The 18429-nt window shown below is 39.8% G+C and overlaps 1 long non-coding RNA gene across 1 annotated transcript; it reads right to left on the minus strand.

Annotated features, from left to right (window-relative positions):
* Positions 1-989: 989 nt before the first annotated feature.
* LOC143270555 (uncharacterized) lies at positions 990-18209 on the minus strand. Its single transcript, XR_013047752.1, has 3 exons — positions 17794-18209; positions 13184-13306; positions 990-1505 (listed from the first exon to the last, which is right to left on the minus strand). It is a non-coding gene; the product is annotated as an uncharacterized LOC143270555 (long non-coding RNA).
* Between the last annotated feature and the right edge of the window lie 220 nt (positions 18210-18429).

Below are 18429 nucleotides of genomic sequence, written 5' to 3' on the forward strand. Positions count from 1 at the left end.
TGTTTATTCACTATTTTATGTTCATTGGTGTTTTGCCTTTATGTATGCCTGTGTGAAACTGTCAACTCCTCTGGTCCTGGCGTTACAAACAGTTGTGAGTTGTATGAGATTTTTTTCGTTATTTTAAAAAATTTATTATATCATATGATAAGTGTATAGAAATCTTCTGATTGGTATTTAAAATAATAACATCTATCTATCTACTTATTTTGTGATGAGGAAATAAATACATCTATACAATAGAGAGAGAATGAACACACAATACATGCCATGCCATTCTGTCATCTGTTCATATGGAGGTCAATGAACAAATTAGGAGGAGTCAGCTCTTTCCTTCCACCCAGCTACCCATCTCATTGGCCCTTCCCTGGTACTTTTCATGATCAACTTGTGGCTTTCTGCCTTAGAGGGTTTTCTTGTGGTTCTGAAAGTTAGAGAATATTTTAATATTAAAAGGCATTGTGAAAAATTTGTGCAGAATTTTGTTTCAAATAAATGATACTGTTAATAAACATAATATCCACTCAGAGTTGAAGGCAGGAAAGAGCTGACACATCAAGCCAGCCACTTGGAAAGTTCTGATGCCTCCTTGGCTGGTGTCTGGGAGTTGGGATTTCAGTTTATCTTTATATTTATATACGCATGTATATGCAGTTAGATATGGTTGTACATGTTAGGTATATCATATAGATACTGATAAAAATATGCACATAACTATACTCATAGTTCTGTATACAACATGCATACCATACACATGCATACCAATGCCACAAAGGTTGCTTGTTTATATTTAATTTCTTGTTATGCCAATCTATTGAATATCTAATTGGAATTCAAAGTATAATTCTGTGTGTGTGTGTGTGTGTGTGTGTGTGTGTGCGTGTGTGTGTGTGTGTGTATGTGTGTGCATGCAAAGGTGTAGACACATATATGTTCTTAAATGTATGAATGTGGGCACATATTTGTGTGTGTTGTACGGAAACAAGCATGTGTGTATTGTTGCACAACACTGATGGTGCCCTCAGCCTTTATGATGGGGTAGTAGCACTATTACAGTGGGGTGGGGCATGCTTGATCATGCTTCACTCTGTGCATGGAACTTACATGCTTCTAGAGCACTGATGTTCTCTACCATGTTACTAATAATGTGTCGATGTTTCAGGATCTTTCTTAGATGGATATCTACAATCTATGTCACATGTTAAGTCCCCCAGATACCATTTGGCACCAAGCACAGATAAGTTTTCAGTTTCTCCTTCCTCCTCCACTGCACTTTCAGATTAGAGGAAATCACCCCCATCAAGTAAGTCTAACTATGCTTACTGGCTATCCAGAATTTGGTGAAGAGCAGGAAATTGTGGTATCCCAGGATTCAGTGAAGCTGACAGAAGACTTCCAGGTAGGCTGTTCCTACTGCAACTGCTGCCACAGGCATCCAGGCTGAGACAGCAAAGGGGCATCTCTGCTGGGCAACTCTATAACTTCTCTTCTTCCAGATTCTGCTGCTGCAGACAGGAAAAGGATTTCAAGCTCTGTGATTAGATAGCTGGTTTATTTTATTTTATTTTTTTAATTTATTTATTCATTTATTTATTTATTTATTTATTTGTTTGTTTGTTTGTTTATTATGTACCCAGAAGAGGGTACCAGATCTCATTACAGATTGTTGTGAGCCAGCATATGGGTGCTGGGAATTGAACTCAGGACCTCTGGAAGAACAGTCGGTGCTCTTAACCTCTGAGCCTTGAGGCCACCCTCCCTAAATCCTGTTAGGCTTTGAGGGTAGCACAATGCTTACACTTCATCTAGAAATCACAGGAAGAATTTCCCCTCAGTTTTTCTTTTATAACTGAGATTGGATTGGTTGAGGACCAGTAGAAAAAGATGTTAATTCAGTTTTGTTCTATTTCTTTTTGCATGCGACAATTCTTAAGTGTAGGTTTCCATCCACGATAAGATAGAGGAATGGAACCTTGACTAACTCCTCAGATCTCTAAGGTGCCTCCTTCCCACTGTCCTTCAAATGTCATGTTAGGGAAAGAAAAAAGTATCTATGGAAAAGAAGAATAAAAAGGAATCTCAACTCTAAGGAGAGTGAGTTGGAAGGATTGCTGGAAATCTGTGACCAGCCTTGAGAGATAAATTTTCAGGGAAGGAGAGAGGCATGAAGTTAAAGGACAGTGGGAGATTGGGAAGGGGTAATCTCAGAGGGGGATGTGTCCATTGTTTTCTACTCCTATTCTCCATTTGTGTTTGTTAGAAAAGATGAAAACAGTTGAGGCAGAGGCAGAACCTGTCCCAGGACTCTACTTTCCAAATGGGACAGGATGAACTGCTGTTACATTGCTATCCAGTGAGTGACAGCCTCAGAAGTCATCAACTACCATGATGAGAGCAGGCAGGGAAATCCTCATGGCTTTCTGCTTTCTGGTCAATCAAGGTGTGTTTAATGATGGTGAAGGGACAGACTGGAGGGCAAATTTCAAACAGCTCTGTTCCCCAAGCTGCAGGTCCTGCATATGGCACAATGCAAGCCTCACGATGAGAGACTCTTCATGATAAACGGAGCATCAGAAATGATAGACCAATATTTGATCCGTGTACATATGGACTGAGTCTGACCTTTCCCCAATGACCTTTCTCTTCTCAGCAGTGAAGTTCTGTAGTAGGAAATGATGATTGGATGGAAAATTGTCCCCAAGCAATGATGATAACTGAAGCCTTCAGGCACCTCCCCTAATTACTAGTCCAAAAACATCTGCATAGCTTCACCACCTATGTGCTTCCCTGAGCAGGGTGTGGCCTGGTCTCTGTGACACTACACAAGGAATCATTGTCATGGTTACATGTGTGCCCTTGACACATTGGCAGCTCACTCTATTAAAGTGGGCTGTGATTCACAACAATAATAACATGAGCAGAAATCAATTTCTGGTAAGTCAGTGCAGACATTCTTTGTGGGAAGACCTGATCTCACAACAGTGAGTGGACATGACAAGAAGCTTTCTTGAAAGAGATCATGAAGGCATGGTTCATTGTTCCAGGGGTTTTCAAGGTAGAAGACAAATTACATTTTGAGAAGTGTTTCCATAGCAAGGACAAGAGGGACACACTCATAATGCATGCCATGAATGACATACAGGAGAGGACACCATACTCACACTGCATAACAGTCCCCATGAAGATCTGTACAACCCTCATGTGCCTATCAAGGCAGCATCTAGATCAATGGAGGACCAACCTCTGTTGTTATATTAACTCCCTGTGATATCCCTTCATGTGAGCAGATCACGGAAGGAAAGGCAGCAGGGACCTTGTTGTAACTCTATTTTGTTATCTTTATTGAGAAGCAACAATTATCCACATGAGCTCATGGTGCCTCTTTACCATGGCCACAGTCACCAATGCAACAGCAAGAACTCTCCCAAGCACCACTGTCTCTTCCCTACTTCCCCTTTCTATTTGTGTAATATGTAGTTTATTTCATCTGGAGTCTGTGCTGTGTGTTGGTGTCTGTGCCCATTTCCCTTGGAAAGAGCCAATGTTCGTGAGAATATACTTGAGATGTAAGAGAAGAACAATAAATACAGTCCTCTATCAATATCCACATGTTATTTTTATTCAGAAAGGCTGAGCATAATTCAAGGCTAATTACAAATAAAAAGTAGCTCCAGTCAAACCTGCACTCAAAATTATCCGCTGCTTCAACCCTGAAGAGAAACAGGTACCAACAGTCCCAGAATATCAATATAACCAGGCTTAACTCTAACACAAAAACTGCCTGGACACAGCCACACACTTAAAAAGTACACCAGGCCAAAACAGCCCCTGAAAAGGCCCATGCTAAGCACCTAAACTGAAAGTAGACCAGGATTAACCATTAAACCATGATATCAAGACAAGTATTCCAAGGCCTAAGCATGAACCTGATGAAGACCAGAAATAACGCCTACATTAGCAATGGCTTCCCTCACACAAAAGGCCAGGGACCAACCCTAGGAATGAAAAGGCCAAACCTGACCTAAAAGACACCTTCACCCAAACCTGAAGATGAATAAGCTCTGGCTCAGAGAAAAAACAGAGGTATCCCTGGGCAAGTCCATTAAATGGAAGAGCCAAGGGCAAAGGAGAAGAAGGAAAAGTAACAAAATGAAATGAAACAAAAAGAAAAGAAAAGAACACCCATGCCTAACCTTGACCCTGAAGAAGGCTGGCCCCATCCAAGAGGGAGATGAGTTCTACCCTATTCCTCAGAAGAAAAAGACCTGCCTCAAAGAAAGAAAAGGAGAGTATCCATGCCCCAACTTTACCTGGACTGAAGCCAGGGCCCTAACCAAGATGAGAAGTTGGCCTCAGCACACCTCTGACCCTGAAGAAGACTGGGCCAAACTAAGGAAGGATGTGGGCCCAGACCAACCCCTCAAATGAAAGAGGCCGGGGGCAAAGCAGGAAAAGGAGAATGCAAGAGTGCTAACACTTACCCTGACAAAAGCATGAACCAAAACAGGGAGAGAGGACGACCTGGGACATTCTCCAAGGACCAAATGAAGAAGCAGGTCTGGGGCAAATATTGACTGGGGAAGAATTCAGAGCTCATACAAAACTCATAGAACAAGCCAGGCAAAATGAAAAGTGGTCAGACTTAATGTTGACCCTAGGAAGCACAGTTTGAAGAGACAATTTAAATGGAACCTGCTCCAACCACAATGGAGAACTCTTCCTAGGCCAAACACTGATATCAAGTAGCCAAGGACCAAGCCCTGTGTGAAAGGAGTCCAGGCAATCCAAGAGAAGAAACATCCTGACCATAAGCTGCTATCAGTGGAGACCTGCAGCCTACTGAGCAAGAATTAAACTCAGAATCCCTGAACTTTAAGGATTTGTGGGCAGAATATTCTCTTCTTCATCCAAGATAGTAACCAAGAGGGAGACAGAAACACCTCAATTGTTGTCAGTTGAGCTAATGTAATGGTTCCCTTACAGATGAAAGCAAATGGACATCATTAACATATGTGGTAGTTAGAGGGAACCTTGAGACACACTGATCCCACACCTCAATTTCACTCGATGTTTTACAGTCAATCAAGGCCTCAAAAGAGACACACAGAAGAATGTTTATTGAAAATCTTAGACTCATAGACTTCATGTACAGATATAAGTTGACATCCTGAGTACCAACTGTGTGGATCACATACATTCCATTTACAACACTTATCATCCTCAGTACATGCAAACCAGGATGTGCTACTCATCATGATCCAAGCTCTCTTCTGAGTAACCAATGAATATGAACATAGCATAATACAAATGGTGTTATACTGCATGACGTATTGGTCTGATAAAACTCCAAATCTTGACTTCAGCTGATATTTTTAGGAACAAACAAGTCTCAAAAGTAACATAAGAATAACCCTTCCTACCAAGAAGCTCAGACTAAACCACAATCTGCTTCAATAATTCTTTTCTACTTCTTTTAACAGAAACATGGTCCATAATGTTCCTCTTTTCTTACAAGATTTCAGAGAGATGAACTTAATATAAAATATTATATCAATTATAGAAATGATTCCTCAAAGAAGGATCCCATTGTATTAGTTTTTAAACTCCCAGGATGATGTGTAATGCCAATCACCAAAGCATTAACAAATACAGACTTTTCTCACATATTGTCACAGTTCCTCCCATATTTAATTTTTCTTATTCTGACTTTTCTTGGTTAACATTCTGGAGTGACCCACCTCATCCTCACTTCTCAACTGCAGGCACTTCCACATTTCATTTCATCAACTTGCTGCATCTCCTCCTTCCTTAAAGAATGCCAGACTAATCATTGAGTGGGGTGTCCTTGTGCTGGTGAGCTCAATGCTAGCAACCCCCCCCCCACTAAGTCTGTTGTTTTTATAAAAATAACATCCCCCAAAGACAAGCACGATCAGTCCAACACATTCTAGGGAAGTCTATGAGATGGCATCAGACATTGGTCATCTTAAGTCCCCCATTTCCCTCTGACATTTCTCTTAAAAGTCAGGTGATAAGCCGGCCAGTGGTGGCGCACGCCTTTAATCCCTGCACTCGGGAGGCAGAGCAATTCGGATCTCTGTGAGTTCGAGGCCAGCCTGGGCTACCAAGTGAGCTCCAGGAAAGGCACAAAGCTATGCAGAGAAACCCTATCTCGAAAAACAAAAACAAAAAACAAAACAAAACAAAACAAACAAACAAACAAAAAAGTCAGGCGATGGGGATTTAGTTCAGTGGTAGAGTGCTTGTCTAGCAAGCACAATGCCTTAGGCTTGATCCTCAGCTCTGAAAAAAAAAGTGGTCTAAATTTTATCTTCAGTGTGTCTAGCCTGTTGCATATTCCTGACCCAGAGACTCTTGCCTCTCCATTACAATAATCCATATCACCATGTGATAACTCAGCCTGTTTTGTCACAACATTTCTGTATCATCTGCTGTATCCAGGGTTCCTTGTTCCTTTTCTAGAGTTCTACACAAAACCTGGACCATTCATTTACAAAGATTCTTGGGGGTCTAGAATGCCAGGGCTCCCTGGATGACCAGTATTTGTCACACCTCACCTCACATATCAGCCTAAAGTAAAAGTGGGACCACTGAGAGACAATTAAAATGGAACTAAATTTGAGGGCTATTTCTGAGAACCAGAAGTCCTAGAATTGTCCAGATTCAAAGGGCTACAGATGCTGAAAGAAAAAATCCAGAGTTCTTCACCCATAACAAGTTCTCTGACCAATATGGGAAAAAAGGACAAACGTTCTGAGTCCATTCTGCCTTCAGTGGACACAATAACCATTATATTGTATAGCCTGAAAAACAGTATAGACTCAATCTATTTTTCTTTCTATCTATCTATCTATCTATCTATCTATCTATCTATCTATCTATCTATCTATCATCTATCTATCTATCTATCTATCTATCTATACATCAGCTATCTCCATTCTTCAATCATCTATCCATCTATCTACCTCCATCCATCCATCCATGCATCCATCTTCTCCTACTACTACTCTTCCTCTTCTATTTCTCCTTCTTCTTGCTCTTCCCTTATTCATCCAGGATATTATAATCATTTTTGCCTCACTAAGTTTTTACAGGGCCTTATAAAATGCTAGTTACATTATAACAAATAAAACCTTTTTTCTGTGGGTTTTATTCTCCATATTTTCCCACCCGAAATCTTTGTAATCCATACCTTCCCCAGCACTTGCTGAAATGTGACATTCCTTAGATCTCTGACACTGCGATACTAAAAATCTTGTGTAAAAGTGTGTTTGTTAAAAAATGCAACTGTGCTTCAAAACAGCTAAAAACCTACATCTAAAAACTTGATACGTTAATAACTTGCAAACACATCATCTTAGTTTGTTTTTATGACAAATGTAATTTAGATATAATGAATTCAATGAGTTGATATATTCAGTGTTTATTAGTTCTTCATTAGCCATGAAGTTCACAAAAATGTTTTCTCACTAAATAAATTTTTGTCAAGAGCCAAAATCCATAGAGTTTTCTAAATGGAAATGGAAAGGTGTACACAAAGCCAGGAAATAGAGTTAATCATGTCAAAAGTTTTATGGAAGATAAAAAAATCAAGTTCATATATGAAACTGCTGTATTCATTAAAATTCCTTAGGCCAAAATTCAGTACACTTGTATACAATTAGGATGTAATTCTCTGTTTGGAATAAAGGTGATAGAAGATGTCACATAGTTCAACCTTTTATACAGAGAAAAGGAAAATCCATGCTAGAACTTGCATTTGAGAGCCTTAAAATGGCCTACAAAAAGAGACTGTCTTAGTCAGGGAGTGATCTGTCTCTCAACTGCTTGAATTACAAAAGACATTCAAAAGATCAATGGAACATCCTGCCAAAGCTTGGCTCATGGGATTGTAGGCTATGAAAACAGAAGAGATCAATCTGAGTGCTATAGAAGTGGGAAAGTAGGTCATGCACTTACTTCCACCTCCTTGAAATACAGGCTATGTAATCTAATGAAATCTGAGAAAGATAATTCCTGATGGACTGGCTCACAGGAAGCATTGGGGATGCTTGGTTATCACAGGCAGAGGTCTCACACAGACTGGAAGATGATGAAGGAAGGATAGGGTTTTGCTGATAAAATACATGTGAGAGAAGCAGTGCTTTATGGCCAATTCACTGGGCATGAGGGAGCACTGGGCTGTGCTTACAGAAGAGGTCAAACATAAAATGGTTGATTCACCAGGGACTTCAGGACTGGTGTTTGCCATTAGTGCCTTTGCAGAGCTCCATGGGAGAGTGTGAACTTGTAGAAACAACTAACATTTTAAGGAAAGGGTAAAGTGTTGTGTAACAGTTTTCCTTTTTATGACATGAAATAGTTTTCTATTATTTTTGAGATTATAATTACATTACTTTCTCCTCTCTTTCATCCTTCAAACCCTCCCAAAACTCTTCCTTGCTCTATTTCTAATTAATGACCTCTATTTTCATTAATTGTTGCTACATGCTTATACATATATATATGTGTGTATAAAAAATATATATCCATATATTTATATTTCCTAAATGTAAACCAATAATTCTGTATAGCTTGCATATATGTTTTCAGAAATGACCATTTGATATTGAGTATCCAACTGGTGTACTCTTCCCTGGGCAGGACTATTTCATTAAGTCTCAAAAAGTTCTATGAAAAAAGAGAAGAGGTTCATAATATCCAGCAATTAGCCGGGTGGTGGTGACGCACCCCTTTAATCCCAGCACTCGGGAGGCAGAGCCAGGCGGATCTCTGTGAGTTCGAGACCAGCCTGGACTACCAAATGAGTTCCAGGAAAAGGCACAAAGCTACACAGAGAAACCCTGTCTCAAAAAAAAATATCCAGCAATTAAATCATGGCTGGGAAAGCTGAAACTTACAGAAATTACAAGGCCATTCCACTTCCAAGGTTAAATGGGTGATAATTAATGAGAACTGAAGAAAGGAGACCCTCTGTCCCATTCAGCTGCAAACAAGTCATGCAGCCACATTCAGAGTTCTAGTCCTCATGAGTCACCCATTCTAATGTGAGCCTTTGTGATGTCACACATTTGTGTTATTCATATTCCTATAGGTAATCCCATACCTATACTCCTGTATTAACTTCAATAAACTCATTAATTTGAGGGAATAGGAATCACAGTTTTCCCTGGGAGGCAGACAGATAAAGAAAGGGGAACTGATAAGTATTACAAATGGCCAACTTCGATAAGAGCTTCCATCCTGCCTCGGAGTTCCCATTTGGACAAGAGAGCTCCCATCTGGACAAGAGAGAGAGAGAGACTTCCTGAATCTGTCAGCTCTGTCTGAACCAAGTGGGCTGATAAGACCAAGAATAAACCACAAGGAGATGGGCAGATGTCAAGGCAGGAGTACATACAACAAAATGAAGAGCAATACAGCATCACCAGAACCTAGCCTGCCTCCAACATCTAGACCTGAATATCAAAAATTGGAAGAAGCAGAAGAAAACAGCCTTATGAATAACATCATGAAGAAGGTAGAGACTTGGGTAGAGTAGAAGACAAAAAAAAATCGGAAGAAGGCTATAAACAACTAGAGGAAAGAGCAAACAAATTAGAAGGAAACAATAAAGTCCTGGAAGAAAAGAATAAAGTACTGAAAGAAAATCATGAAAAATCAATGAAACAAATGAAGGAAACAGTCCAAGACCTGAAAAGGAAAATAGAAAAAATGAAGAAGACACAAACAGAGGGAATGCTGGAAATAGAAAATCTGAGTAAACAATCGGGAACTTCAGATGCAATTATAACCAACAGAATGCAAGAGATGGAAGAGGGGATGTCTGGTGTTGAAGATACAGTAGAAGAAATAGATTCATCAGTCAAAGAAAACACTAAAACCAACAAAGTCATGAACCAAAATGTCCAAGATATTTGGGACACCATGAAAAGACCAAACCTACAAATAATAGGGATAGAAGAAGGAGAAGAATACCAACTCAAAGGCTCAGAAAAACAAAAACCCAGGGTTGCCAAAAGAATCCTGTACACTAAAACAACCTCTGGAGGCATCACGATCCCTGACTTCAAGCTCCACTATAGAGCTACAGTAATAAAAACGGCTTGGTATTGGCATAAAAACCGACATGTGGACCAATGGAATCGAATTGAAGACCCTGACATTAACCCGCACACCTATGAACATATAATTTTTGACAAAGAAGCCAAAAGTGTACAATGAAAAAAAGAAAGCATCTTCAACAAATGGTGCCAGCATAACTGGATATCAATGTGTAGAAGGCTGCAAATAGATCCATATCTGTTACCATGCACAAAACTTAAGTACAAGTGGATCAAGGACCTCAACGTAAATCCAGCTACTCTGAACCTGCTAGAAGAGAAAGTAGGAAGTATTCTTGAACGTATTGGCATAGGAGATCACTTCCTAAATATAACACCAGTAGCACAGACACTGAGAGAAACAATCAATCAATGGGACCTCTTGAAACTGAGAAGCTTTTGTAGGGCAAAGGATACGGTCAACAAGGCAAAGCGACAGCCTACAGAATGGGAAAAGGTCTTCACAAACCCCACATCTGACAGAAGAATGATATCCAGAATATATAAGGAACTCAAGAAATTAGACATCAAAACGACCAACAGTCCAATTAAGAAATGGGCTATAGAACTAAACAGAGAATTCTCAACAGAGGAAACTCGAATGGCTGAAAGACATTTAAGGAATTGCTCAACATCCCTAATCATCAGGGAAATGCAAATCACAACAACTCTGAGATACCGCCTTACGCCTGTCAGAATGGCTAAGATCAAAAACACTGAAGACACTTTATGCTGGAGAGGATGTGGAACTAGGGAAACTCTCCTCCACTGCTGGTGGGAATGCAAGCTTGTACAACCACTATGGAAATCAATATGGCGCTTTCTTAGAAAATTGGGAATCGATCTCCCCCAAGATCCAGCTATACCACTCTTGGGCATATACCCAAGAAATGCTCAATCATACCACAAGAGCACTTGCTCAGCTATGTTCATATCAGCAGTGTTTGTAATAGCCAAAACCTGGAAACAACCTAGATGCCCTTCAATTGAAGAATGGATAAATAAATTGTGGCACATATACACAATGGAATAATACTCAGCAGAGAAAAACAATGACATAATGAGGTTTGCAAGCAAATGGATGGATCTAGAAAAAATCATCCTGAGTAAGGTAACCCAGACTAAGAAAGACAAATACGGTATGTACTCACTCATAGGAGGATACTAGAGGTGGAACAAGGATGACTAGACTGCTACTCACATCACCAGGTTGGCTACCTGGAAAACAGGACCCCAAGAAAGACACGAGGATCGCCCAATGATGGAGAAATGGCTGCCATCTACATGAACAACCTGGAGATGAGTGGGAGTAATGAAGGGTGAGGGTCGAGGGAAAGAGAGCCTGTGAGAGCGGGAGATCCCAGCTGGATCAAGAACAGAGAGGCAGAACAAGGAATAGGAGATCATGGTAAATGAAGACCACATGAGAAAAGGAAGAAACAAAGTGCTAGAGGACCACAGAAATCCACAAAGATACCCCCACAATAGACTGCTGGTAATGGTCGAGAGACAGCCGGAACTGACCTACTCTGGTGATGGGATGGGCAAACACCCTAATAGTTGTGCCAGAAACCCCATCCAAGGACTGAGGGATCTGGATGCAGAGATCCACGGCTAGGCTCTGGGTGGAGCTCCGGGAGTCTAATTAGTGAGAAAGAGGAGGATTTATATGAGCGAGAATTGTTGAAACCAAGATTGGATAAAGCACAGGGACAAATAGCCAAACGAATGGAAACACATGAACTATGAACCAAATGCTGAGGGGTCCCCAACTGGATCAAGCCCTCTAAATAGGTGAGACAGTTGATTGGCTTGATCTGTTTGGGAGGCATCTAGGCAGTGGGCCCGGGTCCTGTGCCCATTGCATGAGTTGGCTGTTTGAAACCTGGGACTTATGCAGAGATGCTTGCCTCAGTCTGGGAGGAGGGGAATGGACCTGCCTGACTGAGTCTACCAAGTCAATCTCAGTTCTTGAGGGAGGCTTTGCCCTGGAGGAAGTGGGAATGGGAGTGGGCTGGGGGGAAAAGGAGGGGGGCAGGAGAGGAGAGAACAAGGGAATCTGTGGCTGATATGTAAAAGTGAATGGTATTGTAAAATAAAATAAAGGAAAAAAGAAAGAAAGAGAGAGAGAAGGAAGGAAGGAAAGAAGAGAGAGAGAGAGAGAGAGAGAGAGAGAGAGAGAGAGAGAGAAAGAAAGAAAGAAAGAAAGAAAGAAAGAAAGAAAGAAAGAAAGAAAGAAAGAAAGAAAGAAAGAAAGAAAAGAAAACAAAAGAAAACAAAAGAAAAGAAAAAAATGGCCAGCTTCTAGCTTCCTTCTTATTTTCTGTATTGAGACAGAGGCTTAGTAGGCTTTGTCTTCCACCAGCAGGCTGCCTCTTCCAGCTGTCTGGTTCAGGACAGATAGGTGTGTTCACAATCAGTCCTGAACATGGTCACCTGAAGCTGCAGGTGATCACAGCTCTTGTGAGTGAGCAATGGTTATGTCATGTCCAAAGGACAGCATGTCACAGCAGTTCCCTCATGCTCAGTCAGGACATTCAGGACCCACTTCCAGGATGTGTCCTATTCCTAGAGGAAGTGGTTAATCTACAGGTCCCATTTAGGAAGGAGCATTCATTGTCATTTCAACATTTTGAAGTTATGAGGCCGTGCATTTGCTGCTGCATACCACAGAAAGAGAACCTCTGGCCAAGACTGAGAGCTGAAGAGATCCATGTGCAAAACAAAAATATTTACAAAGCAGTTGCTACTACACTAAGTAACAATAGTAGCATCATCTGAAGGGCTATGACCTGCCAAGCCAGTGTCTTTTGACCAGGTAGACAGTACCAGGTACCAATTCCTTCCTATAGTGCAGGCCTCACCAGATCAGAAGGAAGTTAATTATGCAATAATGCTCATGCCACTATTACCTTAGTGATTTTCTCATATTCTGTATGCTACCACTTAAATTATATTTTCTTATGCTGAAATAAAAAGTCTTAATTTCATGAGATCCTATTTGTTGATTTTTGGTCTCATTTACTATTGGACAAGAGTCCTATTCAGAAAAGCCTTACCTGTGATTAGTAGTGGGTATATTTTTTCTACTGTGTCCTTTGGCATTTTCAGGGTATCTGGTCTATGGCACATTTGGTGCAGAGCTTGTATATGGTAGAAGATAGAGAGCAGAGTTTCATTTTCTGCATAATGAAAACAATTTTTCACAATCAGCATATCTGAGACAGTATCTCACATGCCAACAAATATGTGAAATACAAATATGGGTGCAAAGTTAAACTAGGTACTCACAAGTACATTCTCCTTACCAAATGGACCACTTTGAGGTCACCAGCCATGCAGTAATATGAGGTCCAGCTCTGACCACTCAGAACAATGCATGGCAACCATTTCAATGGAATAAATTGTCAGCAGGACTTACAGCCTGGCTCAAATACTATAGACTCTGTGGTCGTTTTCTTGGGACCCAGACCCATTTGTCACATTAGTAAAATAATATTCAGATTGCCCCATAATTCCAGCTTTAAGTGTCTTTAAAATGATTACATTTTTCACCAAATCTATTTTTTTAAATGCTACAAAGGAGGTGGAACAAGAACATATACATTATGTTCATTGTAAACTAAAACATTCCAGGTACTGTGGATGCTGTAGCGATGGTTATGAATGAAAATTTAATATAGACATGCCTGCTGTACCACTCCTGGGTGTGACACTTATCAAAATGAACAACACTGAATCACTACATATGTAAGGTGAGTTTGTGTGTAATTTTTTATCACTGTACTACTTGCAATAGATGATTCAGGAAATGAGCTCAGATAACTACCATTATATGAATGACTAAATACCACACAATATGCATAAATAATGCAAGATAATTCAAAATAAAATTATAGAAAAAAGTTGCATAATTCTCAAGAAAATTGTTCCAACTATGTATCATCAAGTTTAGAAACAGACATCTCTCCAAAAACAATTAACACATATCTTCTCTCATAAATGTAATCTAGAAAAATAGGAAAAGGGGTTAAAATTTTTTGAGGAAGTGTGAGGGAAAATATTTTAAATGGAGGGAGTATAACTGAAAAACAAGGTGGTGTACAGAAACAAAACACTTATTTTATATGATTAAAATGTACAGAATAATAAGATTAATTTTAGAAGTAACAAAACAGAAAAAGAATTACTTATTTGCACAAAGGCTCATATATTTTTAAACAACTAAATATAATGACTACATTTTTACTATCTTCCAAATGTCTCGTAAGTTTTTTGAATGATGGGGCTAGAGTTGGCCTAACAGAAAAACACACACTATACTCTTTCAAAGAATTTGAATTCAGTTCCCATCACCCATCACAGTGACCCATAATCAAACACCAATATCTCTAGTTCCAGGGAATCTGGAGCCTCTTCTCATCACTGTGGGAACTGCACTCATGTGTACTTACCTACATGTCTAAACACATATGTGCAATTTTCAAATCATTGCTTCATAATTTCTCGGTTTAGTTTTATGGACCCAGGGAGGCAGAGAGGCTTGCACCCATACAGTACATGACGTCAGTTCATTGTCATACTCTCAGTTGTAAGAATAAAGGATTGTGACCAAACAGAATGTAAGGACTATAAGGTCACTCTGGAACCCAGAACCATAAAAAGATAGTGCCAGGGAAATATAAAATAATTGGATCATGCAAGAAACCTGAGTTGTACAGAGTTGATGCAAATAAATCTGCATAAAATTTAAACTTTATAAGGGATTTCTTAGCATTTCATTAGTTTTAGTCACTAAAAGGCACAGTGTTCCATCACCATATTGTCATTTATCATGTGTATTTAACTAAGAGAGGTTTACAAAAGTCTTGAACTCCACCATAACAAAAGACAGAAATTGTGTGCCACGGCCCCCGACTGTGAGTGGCTGCCACCTTGCTTGCGGACCTTAACCAGATGTCTGCCCTATTCAGATTCCCTGTTGGTTTCCTTCTCAGCTAATGATCACCAGAGGTCCTTTGTTTGCTTATCCTGCATTTGGTGTAAACAACTTAGATGCAAGAATGTAGAACATTCAGTAGCAGGTAGGGAACTTCTGCCCTCCAGGGATCCTCAATTGTGTTGTAAGCCTGTTTTTAAGGTTTCCTCCCTCTTTCAATAAACGGCATTCGGCATTTTGCATTCGGCATTTTCAGCCATGGCAAATGACTCGCAGTCTCTTGTCTCTATTTTTTAATCCGCAGCCCCTCACTCAGACATGGTGAATGGGTAGCGGTAATGCGGGCGTTACCGCAACAAGAAATTTTGGCACAAATAATCTGTAAAATATAAACTATTATTGGCTCAGCTGATATAACGCACAATGGATGAGCTCCATAGGTCTGGTAGCTTTCTGGCATTTTTAGCAAGGAAGGAGCTCTGAGTTTAGTAGCTCTGAGGCCTTCAGTGCCTGGAAAGCAGCTATTAATTTTTTAAAAAGATGTCTAAATAATAAGCCTGGTGAGGGAATAAATAGAATGATAAACTGAACCCAAAACAAGACACAAAAGAAAATTTGGACAGAAACAATGAACTGAAAACAATCAAGATAGAAGACTCAAACTAACCATGTAACTGCAATAAACATAAAGTTCTAGATGGGAGAAATCACCAGAGAAGATAAACCACTACACAGGATTTCACTCTATGATGAATACAAAACAAATGTATGGGCAGAGTATCAGAGTAATGAGGCAGGAGAAGGGGAATTCTTAAAAACACCCTAGTACCCATGCTGCTACCAAAGTAAACTGCTGAACATTAAGTTTTACTAGGGAAAGTATCTATTCTGAATAACACAAATATTATACATGTGTGTGGTGAAAAGGGATCAATTTTCCAGACAGACAGAACACTCCACTTAAAAAGTATTTACAAATCCTCCAACCTGGATGAGAAAGTGGATGGAAACTGAAAAATCCACAATTGAAGTTGGAGATGGGAGTCGACAGAACAAAAGGAGGGGAAATCCAACAGCTTCCCTTGCAAATGTTCGTTGTGTAATGGGATGTTGGTCAGGTTCAAGGCCCGTGGCTTCAGTACACAGTAGCTCCCAATGCTACTATGATGATGGAGAGATGATGGAGAGATGATGGAGAGGTGATGGAGAGGTAATGAAGAGGTGATGGAGAGATGATGAAGAGATGATGGAGAGGTGGGAAAGACTGGGGCTGGGGGAGAAAAGTGCTTTACTGTTTTCTTCTTTTTTATTATTGTTAATTTTTATCTTATTTTTATTCCTTTTTTGCTTTCCTTTGTGGTGGGACTCTACAAGAGGTAGGGGCAGATATGGAGGGTCTGGGAGAGGAGTGGGATTAGTGTTTACGGTATGAAATTCCCAAAGAATCAATAAAAAATATAATGCGTAGGTAAAAAAATCAACTTTCACTTTCTGCCATTTGTTAATATGAATTAAACAATAAGAAGTTGTCAAATGAACAACTTTTAGACTTTTAGAAAACGTGAACATATTGAATAATTCAGTGCAATTTTGACATAGGGACAAGAGTTCCTATATAACAAGGCTTCAAGATGTTGTATTTGGAATAAAAATCCATTTAACTCCTGATATATCCACATGATAAGATTTGATAATAAGAAAAATTTAAATTATAACCAAATTAAGTTCTTTTTTTTTTTTTTTTTGGTTTTTCAAGACAGGGTTTCTCTGCGTAGCTTTGTGCCTTTCCTGGAGCTCACTTGGTAGCCCAGGCTGGCCTCCAACTCACGGAGATCCGCCTGGCTCTGCCTCCCGAGTGCTGGGATTAAAGGCATGCGCCACCACCATCCGGCCCAAATTAAGTTCTATTACTGTAAAAAGGGAAAAAAAAAAGAATGAAAAGCAGATAAAGTCATTAAGAAAAAGGAGAACATGAACACTGCTGTCAATCAATTTCACCTGACAGACATTTACAAAACACCTCCTCAAATGACAGCTTACGACAGCATTTCCTGAACACACAAGTCACTTTTCAACATACTCCACGTTACAAGCTACTAAACAGGTTTAAATAAACATAAAAGACATGATATAAAGTGATGTGTGCAATTTGACTACAGGGAAATTAAAATACAAGTTAATAACAGAACAGTATTTTGATAATCCCCAATAAATGAAAATAAAACATTTCATTCTTAAAATAATAGATTAAAAGAAAAAGTCACAGTGAATGTAAATGTATCAAAGAGGAAATAAAACATAACAAAATTTCTGGAATAAGCTAAACCATGATTAGAAAAACTAAAACATTAAATGACTTTATATGAAAGTGAACACATACGGATTTTGTTTGTATGTTCTACAATAAGATGTCACTCTGTAGCAGTGTATCCAGTGCTACCTGTGTAACCCACACTGTTCTCAAACTCATGGAATCCTGATTCCCAAGGGCATGGATTATAGATATGAAATACTTAACACCTGACTTAAGTAGATTTGTAATCTGTGACATAAATTTTATATAAATACTAAAAACAAAGTGATTAAGAAGCCCCTAGTCAATTTTTAAAATTCAATCAATTGAAAATAAACATGCAAAAGAGGTAAAAAAAAAAAGACGTATATCTATACAACACTGATAAATCTCTAGGCACACTAGCAAAGAAAAATGAGATTATTCAAGTTACTCACATAAGGAATAAGAAAGGGGATATTGCAGATCCCACAGGTACTAAGCTGAAGTAAAGAAATACGGAAAACGTTAAGCCCATAATAATCTGGATGAAAGCCTATAATTCTTTCAGAACTGCATCGTGCCATCGTGGATCTTCACTGAGGGCATCTCAGCCTCATGAGGACTGGGCTGTGAGGAGTCTCCAGGCTCTGAGAAGACGGCCTCACTAGACCTGGTCTAAGAAGAGACTGCTGTCAAGAAGGCAGGTTTGTCTTCACCTCAGCCTCCCCAACACCGGGTCTGTGAGGAAGTCCAGACTCTGAGGAGACCCTGAGCCTGGCCACCCTGGTCTGGGATTGCCCTCACCAGATGAACTCCACAGACCCCCCTCCACAACGGCTCAGCAGCTCCTCAGCAGTTCCTTAACGTCCTCAAGTCTGAGCATGCTCAATGTCCCAGGCAGGAAGACCAAGGTGGAATGGAGGTGGTTTAGAGTCTCTGCCCGGATGCTCATTGGGCCGGAGTTTTTCAGGGGCGGGCTTAAGCCTCACATGCCATTATGATTGGATGTGTTGCATGTGGCTCTGTTTGGAGGCTGGTATTTTTTGTGGGATGTGGCTTTGGTGGGAAAGGTCTGCAGTGTCTCAAAGGAA

Source organism: Peromyscus maniculatus, chromosome 23 (genome assembly GCF_049852395.1).
Source record: "Peromyscus maniculatus bairdii isolate BWxNUB_F1_BW_parent chromosome 23, HU_Pman_BW_mat_3.1, whole genome shotgun sequence".
Taxonomy (NCBI): Eukaryota; Metazoa; Chordata; class Mammalia; order Rodentia; family Cricetidae; genus Peromyscus; species Peromyscus maniculatus.